At 46.1% G+C, this 16,029-nt stretch overlaps 1 long non-coding RNA gene across 1 annotated transcript; it reads right to left on the bottom strand.

Moving 5' to 3' along the window:
* Positions 1-287: 287 nt before the first annotated feature.
* Positions 288-11,134, bottom strand: LOC131280763 (uncharacterized). The gene is made up of 3 exons (XR_009188455.2): positions 11,091-11,134; positions 800-924; positions 288-384 (listed from the first exon to the last, which is right to left on the bottom strand). It is a non-coding gene; the product is annotated as an uncharacterized lncRNA (long non-coding RNA).
* Between the last annotated feature and the right edge of the window lie 4,895 nt (positions 11,135-16,029).

The raw sequence follows: 16,029 nt of genomic DNA, 5'->3' as shown, positions 1-16,029 counted from the left end.
GACTCCAGGAGCTGAAGGCCAGCCAGGAAACCTCCCTCTAAGACCCCATATCATCTGTTTAGCACTATACCATAGGGTCTATGAATCGTCTTTATGGTAACAGTAACTGTGTATTGAGAACTTAAGCCAGGCATTTTCACAAGCTTGTTGAATTCTTGCAACAGTCCTGCAGAGTAGATAATTGTATTAATCAGGATAAGTTAATGGATATAATAAGACAACCCCAAAATTCCAGGAGTTTAGCACAATGGAAGTTTATTTCTCTTACTTCACAATCCAATGTGATCTGGATTGGTAGAAATAGTTCTGGTCCAGGCAGTCATTCCAGACCCAGGATCTTTCCATCTTGTGACTCGAATCTCCTCCAGCACCTCAGGGTTCTCTCTATTCAGTTTGCAGATGGGGAAAGAGAAGGAGTGCATAAAGGAAATTTTTATCGGTGATCCCCGGGAGGGGCTCACTTCATTTCCATTAACATCCTATTGACCAGAACTCAATCATGCTGTCATACCTAACTGCAAATATAGTAAGGCTGTGTGTCCAGGAAAGAGTGGACCTTGATATGGGCAAGCTCTAGCAGCCTCTGCCACAGTGATCGTGCCCACTTTCCAGATGAGGAAACTGAGGTTCAGAGAGGTTTTTGTCACTTGCCGGAGGTCACATGCCACTAAGTGTTCGAGGTGGCCCTCATTCCTGGCTGGTTTGGCACTGACGTCCACCTTCTTCTCACTGCTTGACTTGGTCCTTGCTGTGCTTCCCATTCCATCTTGTACTGCGAGCTTTCATGAACGTGTCTTACCTGCTCTCGTGGGCCACTTGCCTCTGGAGAATGATTTCTTGGCATATCCCCATGGAGCTTTGCCTGAAGAGCCGCTCAACTCTTGAATCTTTGAACTTCTCTAAAGAAGCACAAACTTCTTTCCTCTAGAAGAGAGAAAGGAAAGGAATAGGTCACAGACGATGTGACCACACCCACCCACCCGTCTGGGTCTACCGGAGGCACTTTTGACTGACTGTGTTCCACTTCTCGTGTTGGTTAGCTTTAATGTGGTCACCTATTGCTTCCTCCTAAGCCCTCCTCCCCCGCTGCCGCAGCCTGAAAGCACATAGAACCTCTTATTTCCTGTAGCCTCAGAACTCTGCTGTAGACCTGTACACACAAGAATCTATTAGTGCATTTTGGGTGATTAGTTTCTTAAAATTTAAGTGGCTTCAATGTCCATACAAAAATAATGATGTTAAATATGTGAGGGACTTTGAGGATACAATTAGGTGCTACATACAGGAAACCTCAGTGTTAGCCTTCCTCCAACCACTCCCGCAAACTTGGCTAGATGCCACACTCTCCCAGCACTTCTCCCTCATGATGCTCATCGCAGTTCTTAAATCTGCATGTGTAATTATTAGTTTAATATCGGACCCCCCTCCACCAGTGCCAACTGTAAACTCCACAAGGGTAGGGATCATGTCTTTCTTGTTCACCATTTGTATCTATCAGCTAATGTTGCATAATAAACTACCCACAAACTCAGGAGTTTATAATATCAATGATTTATTCTCACTTACACACCCACACATCAGCTGGGGTTTGACTGATCTGGGTGGGCTCAATTGAATGTGACTCCAAGCTGAGGGTGTTTGTCATTCTTCTGGACTGCTAGCATGTCCTCACTGCAATGACAGAAGTTCAAGAGGCAGTGAAAGCAAACAAGACCTCTTCAGGTCTGGTCCTGGAGCTGATGCAGTCACTTCTGCCCACACTTCATTGGCTGAAGTGAGCCACGTGGCCAAGCCTGATCTCAACAGGGTGGAAAAATAGACTGTCTCTAGTAGGAGGGACTGAAAAACCACACAGCTTAGGGGGCAGATATAGGGATGGGTGAAGGATGGGTAGCAACAATGCAGAATGCATCACATGGCTGTAGCTCCAGCACCCAGCACATCAGAGCTACTAAGTAAATATTGGTTGAACACACCGGACACTCAAAGTAAATTAATCACTCCAGGTTGGAGGAAAAAATCAGTGGTTGGTGAGGGTTAACTAGTGTGGCAGAACAATATATTAAAAGATGAATTTGTGTTTGTGTTTGCTCTTCCTAAATTTTCCCTCCCTGCAGTTTAAGCACGGGGCCAGGTGGAGTTTGCATGCCAGCTTAAAGCTGGGGCTTTAAGAGCCGAAGCAGCCTGGGGCCAAGAGCTCCTCCAGTCTTTCAGTCAAGTCTCGGCCAGGTGAAGAGAAAATGCCCACCTTCCCAGTAGAGAAGGCTGGGAAGGGGAGAGCAGACCTTCACCCAGCAGAGACCCACCACCTGCTTCATGGCCCTAACCTGAGAAAATGTGAGCACGTCAGAGGATGGCTGCTTTGCAGGCCTGAGGTGGGGACACCCTGGGCCCATCCCGGGGAAAATTCCCAAACCCTGTGTGTCTTGACTTCCCAGGGCTCCCGGAGCAAAGGACAAATTGGGTGGCTGGAAACGACAGGAAGTTCTGGTCTCACACCACTGGAGGCAGAAGTACGCAGTCAAGGTGTGGGCAGGGCGGTGCTCCCTCTCAAGTCCGGAAGGTTCTGGCAGGGGCTTCCTTGCCTTCCACAGCATCCCCTGACTTACAGCAGAGCTCAGCTTCTGCCTGTCACATGGCCCTCTTCTCTCTGTTTCCAGTTCTCCCCTTCTCGTGATCCAGTTTGGCTTCCTCTTAGCTCATAACATCTCCAAAGATCCTATTTCCAAATAGAATCCCATTCGCAGCACCGGAGTTAGGACTCGCATGTGTGTTTGCAGGGAGGGGGCACACACAAGTCAGTCCCTAACACTGTTTAGGGCTCTGGACTTCCAGGGATCCTTGAGTTTAGACAGTGAGGGGACCCAGTCCCTTACGCTCCCAGACCCTACCAAGGCTCTGGGGCATGAAGGGGGCCCCCCGACGGGTTTGAGATTATATCTTCCACCTCCCAGTGGGGTAAGAGTCTAATATCATAATTAAGTTGGCTTGAAGGGAATAAAGAAAATGCTATTTCCTGTGTACCTGAATTGGAGACCATTTATTCATACCCGTTAAAGCATAAAAATCATAACTGGGGATTGGCAAACCGAGGCTCTTTAAGAGCTTAATGTAGGAATAATAAAGATTTTGAGAACATTTGTTACCGTTTTCATGTGTGCCTTTATATGTACAGAGGTCTGCGTGGAGTACAGAGAGGTGCCAGTAATAAAATCAAGGACCTTTTCTCCCAGCTTCCGGGTTTTCGGGCTTTTTTATAAAACCCACACAATCAGATTGGGAAGTTAAATTCGCAATAATGTTTCATTTATGCAGGCTCCCAGCTGTGCTGTGATGTTTGCACACTTTCTAGGAAGTGACTAATTATAATTAGTGCCTAAGTACAAAAGAGGTGCAGTCATTAGAAGAAAAAGAGAAAAATAAATCTTACATCTTTAGACCTTGGTCTTGTGGCCCTGGTGCTTGCATCCCCTGGACTGAAGGACAGGACAGAAGTGTCTGTTGGTTTCTACATTACGTGAGTCAACTTGGGTTAAGATGACCATGGCTCAAGCGGACCCTGACAGAATAATTCCCAGCTCCAAGAACTGGATGTTGACTGGTTCCCTGGGTAGAAGGAAAGAGCAAGCCCCAGCGGAACTGGGTCCTGACACCGGCGGGGCCCTCAGTCTTTGGAATTCTCTGGGCCTCAGTGTCCTGATCCGCAGGATGGGCTAATGCCTGCCCCAAACATCTGATAAATTTTTTGTGAGTATTTTTTTCCTCAAGACCATAGCTACTGTTGTTTGACTCCCGGGCTGGATCCTGTGAGTTTGGGTGTAAAGAGGAAACAAGGGTGTGCCCTCCCATGCCCCCGCAGCCCCTGCGCTCACTTTTTTTTTTTTATTGATTTTGTAAAAATATTACATTAAAAAAATATGAGGTCCCATTCGACCCCACCACCCCCACCGCACCCCTCTCCCCCAGCAACACTCACTCCCATCATCATGACACATCCATTGCATTTGGTAAGTACATATCTGGGTATCTCTGCACCTCATGGTCATTGGTCCACATCATGGCCCATATTCTCCCCCATCCCATCCAGTGAGCCCTGGGAGGATTAACAATGTCCGGTGATTGCCCCTGAAGCACCGTCCAGGGCAACTCCAAGTCCCAAAGGCGCCTCCACATCTCATCTCTTCCTGCCATTCCCCATACCCATCAGCCACCATGTCCACTTTTCCCACTCCAATGCCACCTTTTCTCTGAGGTCCTTGGATTGGTTGTGTCCGTTGCACCTCTATGTCAAGAGGAGGCTCAGATTCCACATGGTTACTGGATGCAATCCTCCTGCTTTCAGTTGTAGGCACTCTAGGCTCCATGGTGTGGTGGTTGTCCTTCTTCAACTCCATCTTAGCTGAGTGAGGTGAGTCCAATAAATCAGATTGTAGGAGCTGGAGTCTGTTGAGGCTCAGGGCCTGGTTATCATATTGTCAGTAAAAAGATTCAATCCTCTAAATATATCTGAAACCCCAATACCAACTACAATTCCAGTAAAGTAGCATGATAGTCTTATGAAAAGAGATCCCCTCTGGGTCCAGTTTCATCACGCAGAAACACCAGCTCCAAAGAAGGGCCATCTGACATGGCAGTGAACCCTATCTGCCATGACCATAGAACCCGTGGGTCCCTTTAGCCCTCAAAGGAACCAATACCTGGGGATTGTATCTACTTTATCTGTCTCTTAGACTCTGCTCAGTTGTACATAAGGGCAATCCTTCTGACAGCCTCCAGACTCTTTTTTTTTAGAGACTCATAGCCATATAAACTCATTTCTCCTTTCTATTTCCCCCTTAAATTAGATCAAACAGCATTTTAAAGTCATATTATTCTATGTAGACAGGGATATTCTACTGATCTGCATCGAACCTTCAATTCAAGGTCATTTTCCAGTTGCATTATCAGTTGTTAGTTGATAGTGATCCCTCGGTGCCAGGGAGGCTTATCCCCGGGTGTCATGTCCCACGCTGGGGGGAAGGCATTGCATTTAGATACTGAGTTAGGCTTCAAGACTGGCCACATTTGAGTAACATGAAGGCTGTCAGGGGGAAATTCCCAGGCACAGTGCTACTCTAGGCCTTGTTCTTATTTCAGGTGTATAGGCTCACAAGCATAGTCATTAGTATCAGGGGCTCACTGTTGGACCCTCATTCCTTCTCGGTCCTTGCCGCTGTACTTGGGAGACTGCTGCTGCTCCCCTAGGGACTACGGCACAGCACCCCCGGCCAGGGACCCAGTACCCCCCCAGCTTTAGTTTTTAATTGTTGCCACTATGAGTATATCCAAACATTACCATGCACCCTGGACATATGCCCTGTATAGCTCCCTGTCAGCCATATATCCCCTGTCAATAGTATCCTATACCAGTATTCCTCTGCTGCCATTGTTGGACCACTCTGGGATCCAGAACTTCCTGAATATTGAAGCCCCAATATCATGTCAGGATCTCTTACTAGCAAAATGGGATATAGACCCTGCACTCACTTGATTGTGGTGGAGGTCTCTGCAGTTCCCTCTCTAGCCCCTCACCATTACAGACACTTTCATGCCTTTTAATCTAGTCTTTGCATCCCCGCCACCCACCCTCATGTCTGCACCAAGTAGAGAGTCCGTAAATATAACCTGGAAGAAGGAAGGGAGACCCCTCGTCTGACACCCACAGCACCTTGTTTGAATGTGTATGTCTTGCCTCAACTTCACCATGAGCCCTTTGAAGACGAGGAGTGTGTCTGGTATTTACTAACTTCCCCTGCAATCCCAACAATTCTGGGCATGTACTCTCACGTCCCCACAAATATTTATTGAGCCCGTACCACGTGCCAGGCACTGCAGTAGGCGCGAGGGCACCGCGGTGAACAGCGCAGCCGTGCACCCCGCCTCCTGGGCTTGCGCTGGAAAGCAGCCAAGTGGGCCTTAATGAGTGCTTGATGACTTCCCAGACAGAGGGAGGAGCCAGGGCTCCAGCAAGGCTTGCACACCTTGAAAAAGGAAGTACAAATTCAGGAGCCACCTCCGCTGCTCCCAGCCTGCCCAGGAGCTCGTTATTTACTGGCACCTGATAAGTTTGGGGAATAAAAGCAAAGTCACATCAACCAGAGCTTCCCCACCTCTTACCAAACAGGTTCACTGGGCTCCCTTCTGATATTTCCTTGGGCCTTTTGCCAAGGCTTGACTCAGCCATTGCCTTCCTTCAGAGTTCTCCCCCCAGCTTTGGACTCTGAATCAGACCCTTGTGCATACCTCCTGAGCCTATATTATTTGCATTGTGCCAACTTCTGCTTCTGCAAAGGACACGCCACCTACCAGGTCTTTCTTCTCTGAACTGCAGCTTTTGTAACAGACGCGTTTGTAACACTGGAAGGATGCCCAAGAACAGACGCTCAGACTCTGGAGGCTGGACAGGGCCCTCGTTCTAGAGTGGACATCTATTGGAGAATTTAGGCTGTCCCCAGCTCCCCTCCTTCAGTAACTGTTCCTCTCATGGGCCACTTCTTGGCTAGGGTGCTAGCCATATTCCGTCCTCCATGGGCTCGGGGATTGTTGATATCTCACCTAAGAAGGACCATTGAAAGGGCAGATTTCTTCTGGCCAGGGCGACTGGTCCAAAAAAAGTTTCATCTACCCCCACCCTTTGGTTTTTTCCCCCTTAAATTAGTTTGAATTGAGTTTCTGTTACTTGCAAGGACAGAATCCTGATCAGCACAGATTAATTTAGCTCCCTCCCCCAATATCATATAGTAGAAAAGAATAGTTTCATTCACTTATTCATGTGATCATTCAACAAATGTCTATCAAATGCTTACTAATCCAAGACATATAATAGTGATTAAGGATGAGCTTAGGAGTCAGAGCCCTAAGCTTACGTTTAAACCCAGCTTCACCTTTCTGTGAAACTGGGCAAGTAAATTTTCTGAGCCCTAATTTCCTCGTATTTTCAAATAGAGGTTAAAATATCTACATGTTTGAAGATGGTTAATAGTATAAACATAAGAATGCTCTTCTTTTACAAAGTGCTAAGAATATGGTGAAACACAGGAAAATTACAAACTAATGTAACATATGGATGATAGTTAACAGTAATATTGTAATATTTTTGCAGCAATGGCAAGAAGATATTTCAACTCTAAGGGACAGCAATAGGGGATATAAGGGGTAGGGAATTTTTCCTTTAGGAATAATGAAAATATTCTGAAATTGAGGTGATGACAGCCTATCTCTGCGATGAAAATGAGAGCCACTGAGTGTATACTTTGAATTTTTGTACAAAGCATGGGACTGTATAACACAGGGAATCAAGTTGTGGAAGATGGACTGTGGTTAACTAGACAAATATGCGAACATTCATGAATGACAACAAACATGTAATACTAATATAGGATGTTAATAATTGGGTGGGTTAGGGGAAATACACCAAATGTAAGAGAGGGGTTAGAGCTAGCAGTATTATTTTGAAGATGCTCTTTCATAGTTTGTAACAAATGTTTCACAGCAAGCCCAGGTGTCAGTGGTGGGGACATACATGGGAACCTTGTATGATGATATGCATGTTTGCTTTACAAACTCGTAACTTTTACTATACACTTATTATTTATGTGTGTTCATGTATAAATAAACTTTTATTTTAAAGAAATATCTACATCCTCTGGCTATTGTACAAATTAAATAACCTATTGTAACGTGTTCAGCATTGAGCCTGAAATATTCTAGGTGCTCACAGAACAATAGCTGTAAATGTATATATCATTTACCACAGGAAGATTAGAGGAGCTTTCTTAGGACTCATTGAATCCTTTCTTTTCTCAGATTCATCAAACACCCTTAAAGAATAAAAAAATTTAGATCTAGCTTGCCATCCATTACTTGGAAGGAGTTTTTGGGCACAGCGTCTACCATTCATTTAAATTTGGCCTAACAAAAAGCAAGGTCATCAGTGCTTCAAAATCCTCCTTAACAACGTCAGTTAGTTTGAATCTGCTCAAGCAACAGAAACCCCCAGCTGCAGTGGCTTAAGCACATAGGGAGTTATTTTAGCCAAATGCTGCAGGAAGGCAGTTCAGGCTGGGGTGGGGACCAGCAAGGGCATTGGGCATCAGGGACCTTGGATCCTCCTGTCTTCTCTGCCATCCATAGATCTGGGACTTTCATCCTCATGATCACAGGATGGCTGCTACATTTCTAACCATCACATTTACATTCCACGCTGGGAGAAGAAGGTGGAAGCAGGAAGAGGTATTGCCTATATCAGAAAACAAAAAGCTTTCCCAGGAAAAGCTTAAACATCTTATGTCCAAATCTAGCTACAGAAAGTCTAGGGAAGTTAATATTTTTACCTGTGTCCATGGCCATCCTGAAGAAAATCAGGGTTATTTAGTAAGGAAGACAGAGAATGGGTATTGGGTAAGAAAATAGCAATGTTTGCCTTACCCCTTAATTTCCCTCAGCAGTCATGTCTATCTAAGTCCCTAAGACCTCACCTTGTATCCCCTATCAAACTCTTAGTTGTGGACAAATATTAATTAAGTTATTCACTGATTTATTCATTCAACGAAGTGTCAGGTGCTATGCTAAGCAATGCGAGATTACAGAAATAATGAGTGGTTTATGCTCTGAAGGAGCTCCCAGGTTAAAGAAGATAGAGATTTAAAATCCCTGCAATACAAATATGACTGTAATGGAGTGAATTGTCCCCCCCAAAAATACGTTCAAGCCCTAACCCGTGTGACCCTAATGGAAATAGGACCCTAGAAGACGTTATTAATTAAGATAAGGCCACACTGGATTAGTGCCTTGTGACATTAATCCAAAGTGACTTGTGTCCTTATAAGGAGAGGAAATTTGGATTCAAAGACAGAGAGAGGAGACAGCCATGTGACGGAGGCAGAGACTGAGTTATGCCACGAGCCAAAGAATGCCATGGCTGGCTGGCAAGCCACTGCCAGAACCCTGCGCACCTCGCAGGAAGCATGGCCTGCCAGCAGCAACAGATTTCAGACTTCCAGCCTCCACAACAGTGAGACAATGAATTCCTGTCATTTTAAGCCACCATGGTTGTGGTACAGAAGCCCTAGGAAACCAAGACAAGGATGGATGCTGTTTTAGAGGCAGGTTCCTAGAGCGACAGAAGCGCAGGCCAGGGAAGGGCAGCTAACTCTGCCTGTGCAGGCAAGTCAGGTGAAGCTTCACAGAGGAGGTGGCCCTTGGCTTGAGCCTTGAAGGGTCAGTAAGTTTATTCGTCAGTGTCAGCTGTCCTAGGCTGTGCCAACGAATAAATCCCTAAATCTCAGGCAATGAACATAATGGAAGTTTACTTCACATTCATGGAAAGTTGAACTCATCCTCATCTGAGGAGGAGGCTCTCCAGGGTACCTGCCCTCCAGGTGGTGATTCGGGACCTAAGCTCCTCATCTGGTGGCTCCCCTGTCCCCTGGGGCTTCAGAGTCCTCCCCAGATTTTCTGAATCCAGCTGGCCACCAAGTGAAGAAAGTGCGTGTGGAAGATTTGCAAACCCAAATCGGAACCACTTCAGCCTGAAAGGGTCAACTCTTCATTTCTGTCCTCATTCCATTGGTAAGGAGTAGTCATCTGATCCCACCTAGATGCGATGAGTGCTGGGAAACGTGATGCCTGACTGGGCAACGACTCTGCAAGTTGGAAGTGTTACACTAAGTCTTTTCCCAGCTTGCATTTTTCCTACTGTAGGAGTTTGCTAGGCAGAGAAGGGAGATAGAAGGTATTTGAGGAAGAGGGAATGGCTTATGCAAAATCCTGGAAGTATGGGGTATTTCGCAGCACAATGAGAAAATTGCTGTAGCTGGGTTTCAGCTTAGGAGGGAGGTAGGAATAGTATCTATAAAAAAGACTGGGAAGTTAGATATGATGGAATAGGTGAGGGCCTCAAAGGAGCTTGAATTGTGTGCAAAAACCTGACTTTTTCTTGTAGACACTGGGGAGCCAGCTTTTGGTGGCTGAGCGGAGCATGGATTGCGGGATGCCGTGGTCATGTTTAAGAGACAAAAGCAAAAGCCCGTGTGAGAAATGATGCAAGTCTGACCTATGGCCAGTGGCCACAGAGTGGAGTGGACAAGGCTTCGGGAAATGTTGTGGAGACAGAATTGATCAGACACGATGGACCATGAAACAAGGAAGGCCAGGAAGCGTGGCCTGCACCACTCCAACAGCAGGCTGGTCTGTATCCGCACCTCCTCTCGAATGATAGGGACCTACTATGGGTCTCTAAGAAAACAAGGAACTGCTTTTCCTCTCCTGCCCATTTGGAGCAGACCCATGAAGGCCTGGGCACCATCCTATATGCTTCTCTTCCGAGCAGGCTATCCCATCCCAGGATGCTCTTTGCTCAGTAATTCAATCGCAACACAGAAATGACTGGAGTCGAGTAGCCCAGGGGTTAAGAGTGTGGCTCTAGCCTGAGGCTGCCTGGGGTTGTCTCTCAGCTCTTCTAGGTACTGTGGCAGCTATATGACCCTGGGCAAATAAAAACTTTTCCATGCTTCAGCTTCTAATGAAGTCAGGCTGTTTATATTGTCCACCTCATAAGGATGTTGCAATGACGGCATCTTATGTAAAGCGCTTAGATCATTGTCTGGCTCTCAGCACCCAATAAACATTGGCTGCTGTTACTGCTCTTTTATTCCTGTTGAACACCTACAACCAGACAGGCACTGAGCCAGGCATCATCATGCGAGAGGAAACTCACGGAAGAAAGATTCCCATGCCTCTTTCCCCATCACCCTGCACTCTTCACTGCAGAACTTCCATTAGACCTGGGCTAATGTGGCCTCTGCCCTGAGCCCTGCTACTTGAGGCTATGCATATCAAAAACACAAAAAATAAATGTATAGGCTTTGGTTTCTGCGCTAATGAGTAAAGACCTTGAAAGTCATCACTCCTGTCCTAAATACAAGGGAAAAAAGCTGAATAAACGGAAAAGCAACAATTATTCTTAGAGCTGTCAGAGACTTGAGATTACAGGGCAAGCTGCTGCCTGAAATCTGGAGAGAAAGGCCTATACAAAGAGAGCCACAGCTTACCTGGAGCAGAAGGTCAGGAGAAGTCCTCTGCTGGAGCCGGTACTGGTAGGGAAACAAACTGTCATTAATGACTTGCTGGAGGCTGGGTTGCACTGGCTTGAGAGTTTTAAACTCCAGGGGATCCAGCCTCGGGGGAGAGAGGGGAGGCATGCCTTTGTGAGTTTTAACTGCATAAACCCCACCAGGCTGTCCGTGTGAAAATTGGAGGAGAATCCCCATGTGCTTCCATCAAGGGGAGGAGAAAATCAACCATTTTGAAATAAGCCCAGAATGTTCTGCTCTCCTTAATAAAGGCTTTTCCTCAAAGGAAACTATTTTACCAGAGTTGAACCAATGTGGGAAAAGGAAACACCCTGTTCTAGCCCCCTCCAGGCTTCCTTCTTATCTAGTGGTGGGGGAGGAGGGGGTACTGAGTAGCCCTTGTGAAGGTTACAGGGGCACAGGTTTCCCAAAAGACTGAGACCAAATCATAGAATTATAGAATAATGCCCCCCCATGCCACCACGTCAGCAGGGGTCCTATGCTGTGAGAGGGAACTACAATGGGAAGAACAAGGTTGACCTTATTTAAGAAGAAGCCTCTAAGGAAACCCAAAGACAACTGGGATATAAAAAATTAATTTGTAAAGAAGACACAATTGTGTCTGGCACTCCAGTTCTGGCATTGAGCAATGGGGTAGCACACACAGTAACCCTAAACCCCATAAATGACACTGTTCAGGCTCCAGGCAAAACTTTTCTACATCACCTTATAAAAAATGGTCGTGTCCAAAGGCCATGAGTGTTGGTAGACTGTGTGGCAACTGATGTCCGAGATGGACAGAGCCTGGAGAGTGGGAAGGATAAAAGTGTTTAAGAAAGACAAAAGACAGAGGAAATAACTGGTCAAATATTTCTCTCAGGTTGCACGAAAGCAATCCATTCTTACGTAATAAAGTCCCTTTCTCTAGTAGTACCAGACGTCCCATTGCTGCTTCTCTACCTGTTCTAATTTGAAGTCCCAGAGATATTTGTGACTGAGAGTGGTACTTGCAAAGTTGCATATGGAGGGAAGGGGATTTGGCTCAATGGATAGAGCATCCACCTATCATGTGGGAGGTCCGCGGTTCAAACCCAGAACCTCCTTGACCAGTGTGGAGCTGGCCCATGTGCAGTGCTGATGCACGCAAGGAGTGCCGTGCCACGCAGGGGTGTCCCCTGCGTAGGGGAGCCCCACGTGCAAGGAATACACCCCATAAGGAGAGCTGCCCAGCGGGAAAGAAAGTCCAGCCTGCCCAGGAGTGGTGCCACACACACACACACGGAGCGCTGATGCAGCAAGATGACGCAACGTAAAGGAGACACAGATTCCCGGGCTGCTGACAAGAATAGAATGGAACACAGGAACACACAGAGAGCAGACAACTGGGGGTGGGGAGGGTTGGGAAGAAGAGGAAAGAAATAATATTTTTTAAAAATCTAAAAAAAAGTTGCATATGGAGACTGAGGGGTAGTTTACAATGTTCGACAATTGGTATTATTCTTACATTTGCATAAAATACATGATGTGTGATGCCAATTGCTAACATTGGCAACTACATGGATATTGAACACCAGGGTTATAAAAGATTTAATTTGTACCAAATTAGATTTAATTAAAAATTCCAAACATTGAATAACAAGTTCAGTCATTTAAATAATTTTGATTTAAATATTTGATATTCATTAATATTAATTTGCATTTACCATTGAATTATAATAGATACTTCTGCATAATTCAGAAGAAAATTTGTTTTTCCAGCACATGTAAAGATATTTTTAATTTTCAGTTTTCATGGGTCTTTCTATTGCTGTGTAACAAACCTACACAAGTTTAACACGACACACATTCATTATTTCGAAGTTTCTGTGGGTCAGGATTCCAGCCATGGCTGGGCTGGGTCCTCAGCTCAACATTTTATCAGGCTGAGTCAAGGTGTTGGCTGAGGTTAGATCCTTATCTGGAGCTTGGAGTCCACTTCCAAGCTCTGTGATTGTTGACATAATTTAGTTCCTTGCAGTTGTGGGACTGAGCCCCTTAGCTCCAAGTCTACTGTACTTGGGCATATTTAGCAGTTAAGACATGGGGTTTCAGGGGCTCTTGTAATATCCTTGAGTATTGGTTGTTAGATGGAGATGTTTGGTCTGCCCAATAGTAGTATTAGGTGGCTGTATAACTGACTTAATGACTGTGCCCAAAGGATATTAATTGATGGACTGCCATCTGCCCTTTGAGGAAGGTTTCTAACATTGTAATAGAACTCAATGTAGATCTTATATCTGAACAGTCAGGGCTGGGCTCAGCAGAGAGACTCCTATGTTGGATTTCTCAGTGTCTGATGAATGTCAAAGTCATAGACCAGTGTGGTTTGCCAGAGAAGAGAAGGATGCCAGACCAAGCTACTATGTCTGGAACTCTGCATGAAGACCAACAGTGAGAATTACAAAGAGATCACTGCATTTCAAGGTCAGGAAGAAGTCTCTTAAAGTCAGAATAGGTTATTGATGGAGTGGATCCACGTAAACCTAGTATCAGGAGGTTTTCAAAAGGGGATGTGTTTCCCACAATATCACAAAATAATACCTGCATATCCCAGAAGAAGAAAAAATCATTAGAATTGGAAATGTCATCGACTTGTTAAAAATATGTTAAAATGTGAAATTGTTACATGATAAGCTAACATTGCAGAAGAGAAAAATGAAAACAAAGAGTATGAACATTATTTCATAGAAAGCCCTGCCCCATCAAAGTTTGTACCAGCCATTTTCTCTGCTCTGCCTGTGCTGAGGGAGATAGGGAAGTCCCTGTCAATGACATAGCCATGCAGAGGGTGAATTGCCATTTGGCAAGAAGTAGATGCTGTAGCTATTTCTAAGAATTGCCAGGGAACCAGATTCAGATTTAGGGTTTCTTTCAATCCTGATTTCTAGAGTTCTACAAGGGGAGGCAAGAACATTTTCAAGGAGATTCTAAAATGGAAGGGGAGGAAGCCAGGCTTTAAAAAGTGTCTTAGTGGGAAGCAGACTTGGCCCAGTGGTTAGGGCGTCGTCTACCACATGGGAGGTCCGCGGTTCAAACCCCAGGCCTCCTTGACCCATGTGCAGCTGGCCCATGCGCAGTGCTGATGCGTGCAAGGAGTGCCAGGCCGTGCAGGGGTGTCCCCGTGTAGGGGAGCCCCACACGCAAGGAGTGCACCCCGTAAGGAGAGCCGCCCAGCGCGAAAGAAAGTGCAGCCCGTCCAGGAGTGGCGCCGCACACATGGAGAGCTGACACAGCAAGATGACGCAACAAAGATACACAGATTCCCGTGCCACTGACAACAACAGAAGCGGACAAAGAAGAACACGTGGCAAATAGAAACAGAGAACAGACAACTGGGCGGGGGGGGGGGGGGGTGGGCGGAGAGAAAGAAAGAAAGAAATCTTTAAAAAAAAAAAAAGTGTCTTAGTGTCAACACCTGCTTAATGGCACCACCCTGCCAATGCTCTTTACCAGGAGGAAACTTCCCCCAGGAGCAGCATATTTCCTGGCATTACTGGCTGAGACAAGGGTGTGCTTGTATTCCCACCTCAATAACACGTATAGCGAGGAGAGCAGACGGTCGTATTGTTTTGGCCAGAAGGGACATTAAGCCAAAGAGAGGTCTTTCTGATGAAACACAGTGTCTGGGTGGTATTAGAATTGAGACTATCCCTGAAATGTTCTGGGTACATGCAATACTTTCCTTGCATTATAGCCTTTGACCTTTCCTCATGAACAGCAAGTACTGGGTACAAGGGGTGGTGGCTTCTATGTCCTTTTACCCATTTCATTAGAGAATCTTCACAACCTAATTCTGATACCGTCCAGCATGCGGAACCAGGGTTTTGTGCATGGCTACACACAGTAGGAGCTTGGTAAATAGTAGATATGTGTGGGGTAGGAACCTCCTTTCCCCCCTGCTTCATGTTTCCATTTGGAGGGACCACCATTCGAGTAACACTTCTGCCCTCTAGATGGTGAACGTGCTCAGTTCTCTCCCTCTCCTGCTCCTCCCCGCCCCTTTCCCTCCCTCTTCCCCACTGGGGACCAGATGCCTAGGAAGCATTCTCATCAGCTCTAAGCAGATCTGTTCCTGCAGGAGAGGCCTACATTGGGGGAATTAAGTTCGATACTGAGAAGTGTTAGCAAGCAATTTGGCCAGGTCTAAGCCATGCTTATTGTTTTACCAATAGTAAAGCTGACATTTTAATCTCCATTTGCCTGCTTCCTTGGGCTTTCTCTCAATTAATTAGGAACTCAAGCAGGGAACAAGGGTGTCATTTATTAGCCCTCTAATCCCGAGAGTAGAATTATTTCACTCATAGACAAGCCTCTCCCAGGCTTGGTCCACCCACCTCTCCAGCCTCATCCCACATTACTCCCTGCCTTTCTCTTTCTCCTCCAAGAACATTGGGGGACTTATCGCTTCTTTCTCACCCCTTGCTGTTTCATGCTTTTGTGCTTTTGCTTATGCTATTCCTTCTGTCTGCAACACCTGCTTACTCTCACCCCCACCCCACCACCCCACCACGGGCCTGCCTGGCTAACATGTACCTACTTGCCTGTCCTGAAAGCCTCATCTCAGAGAACACCTCCTCGGGAAGCCCTTCCTGACTTTACCTTCCCACCACTCTGGGCTCAGTTGGGGCTCTGTTATGGGCTGAATTGTGTCCCCCCCCCCCAAAAAGATACCTTGACATCCTAACTCCTGGTACTTGTGGATGTGGCCTTCTTTGGAAATAGGGTCTTTGTGATGTACTCAAGTGACGATGAGGTCATACTGGATTGGGGTGGGGTCTAAATATGACTAGTGCTCTTAGAAGAAGAGAAGAGACACAGACACAGAGACACAGAGAGGAGAACACCATGTGGAGATGGAGAGAGGGAAGATGGAGGTAGA

The sequence above is a fragment of the Dasypus novemcinctus genome, chromosome 12, assembly GCF_030445035.2.
Source record: "Dasypus novemcinctus isolate mDasNov1 chromosome 12, mDasNov1.1.hap2, whole genome shotgun sequence".
Lineage (NCBI taxonomy): Eukaryota > Metazoa > Chordata > Mammalia > Cingulata > Dasypodidae > Dasypus > Dasypus novemcinctus.
The sequence above is the reverse complement of the archived record's forward strand: the minus strand, read 5'-3'. Positions and strand labels throughout refer to the sequence as shown.